General features: G+C 37.6%; 1 non-coding gene across 1 annotated transcript; it reads left to right on the forward strand.

Annotated features, from left to right (window-relative positions):
• Nucleotides 1–937: 937 nt before the first annotated feature.
• LOC131179632 (small nucleolar RNA R71) lies at nt 938–1,045 on the forward strand. Its single transcript, XR_009148522.1, has one exon. It is a non-coding gene; the product is annotated as a small nucleolar RNA R71 (small nucleolar RNA).
• Nucleotides 1,046–1,840: the final 795 nt, after the last annotated feature.

Consider the following 1,840-nt stretch of genomic DNA (forward strand, 5'->3'; position numbering starts at 1 on the left):
CTCTCTTGTTTTTCACTTTCTTGTTTTTCACCCTCATCAGTTTCTTTCTCATTTTCTCTCTTCTCACTATTTTCACTCTTCTCATTATTTACAACTTTTCCACTTCTTAGCTTGACACTGCTCTCTTGGGTTTTCTGGTTGACTTGGAAGCTTACCAAAAGACTTGGTACCTGAGGAAGATGCTTGTTGTGCAATCTGATTTTCCAGCATTCTGTTATGTGTCTGCATCTGTTCTAGCCTTGCTTTCATCTCTCTCATCTCCTCATCATGCTTATTTTGGTTAGTAAGAATTTGTTGTAATAAAGCTTCAGTGGTGGAACTTTGTTCTTGCTGTTTTGGTGGAGGATTCATAGTTTTCTGCTGAAAATTAGGCAATGGTTGCCTATTTTGCTGATATGGAATTCCTTGTTGCTGTTGTGGTTGAAAATTCTGATTTGGAACTTGACTTTGCTGATTTCCCCATGAAAAGTTGGGATGATTCCTCCAAGTTGGATTATAAGTTTGAGAATAAGGATTCCCCATTTGTTTGTTTCCATAATTACCAACATATGCTGCTTGCTCTCCATAGTCTACTCCACAGCTGGTAGTTCCCTCTGCATAAGCTACTTGTTGTGAACTTCCAGATGATGATGATGAACTAACCAACATACTCAAATCTTCCATCTTCTTAGCCAAAACATTTGTAAGTGCATCGAACTTTGCATTAATCATGTTGAATGGATCAAGATCATACATTCCAGCAGCTTGCCTTTTTTGAGTTGGAGCTGGTCCTCTTGGACTACTCCAAAGATGAGTATTCTTTGCAATTTTCTCCAATAGGTCATAAGCTTCATCTTCATGCTTCATAATAAATTCTCCTCCTGTTTGAGCATCAATGATTCCTCTGATAGCAGGAGTGACATTTGTGTAAAAATTCTGGTTTATCATCCATTTTGGAATGGCATGATGTGGGCATTGTCTCTCTAATTCCTTCCATCTCATCCATGACTCATATAGAGTTTCATCTTCTCTTGGTCTGAAAGCTGTCATTTGATTCCTCAACTCTTGAGTTTTTCCAGGTGGAAAATATTGTGCAAGAAATGCATCAGTAAGTTACTCCCAATTTGTAATGGAGTTGTGAGGTAAAGAATCAAGCCAATCCAATGCTCTATCTTTCAAAGAGAATGGGAATAGCTTCAATCTTGCTGCATCATCAGACACTAGAGGTTGTTTTTGCATATCACAAATCATAGCAAACTTCTTCAGATGTGTGTGTGGATTTTCAGAAGGATGTCCTCCGAATTGAGAATTCTGAATCATTTGGAGAACTCCAAAATCCATCTTGTAACTATTTGCATCAATTCTTGGTCTTGCTATGCTCTCTCTCAAGTCATCAAAACGAGGAAAAGCATGATCCATCATACTTCCCCTAGGCACATTAGCATTAACAACCTCTTCACCTTGGGCTGCATTTTCATTGTTTCGATCATTTCCAGCATTAACACCAATTCTCATTCTTTATCAGCCATGACTTCTTCTAATTCAGTTTCTCTCAAGGATTCTTTTCTTTTCTGGTTTCTTTCTTGTTGGCTTTACAAAATTTCTCAATTTCAGGATTGAACAATAAGGATGTGTCACTTGTGCTTTTTGCTCTTCTCATAAAAGATTAAAAGTACCTGAAAAAGAACAAACAAACACAAAATGAAAAGATAACAAAATAAAACTAAAAACAACTAAAATAATCAAGAATTCAATCTTAAATAAACAACTCCCCGGCAACGGCGCCAAAAACTTGATGCGTCCCTATCGCAAGTGCACGGGTCGTACAAGTAGTATAGAAAAAGATATCGTTCCCACGAGG

Source organism: Hevea brasiliensis, chromosome 4, assembly GCF_030052815.1.
Source record: "Hevea brasiliensis isolate MT/VB/25A 57/8 chromosome 4, ASM3005281v1, whole genome shotgun sequence".
Classification (NCBI taxonomy): Eukaryota; Viridiplantae; Streptophyta; class Magnoliopsida; order Malpighiales; family Euphorbiaceae; genus Hevea; species Hevea brasiliensis.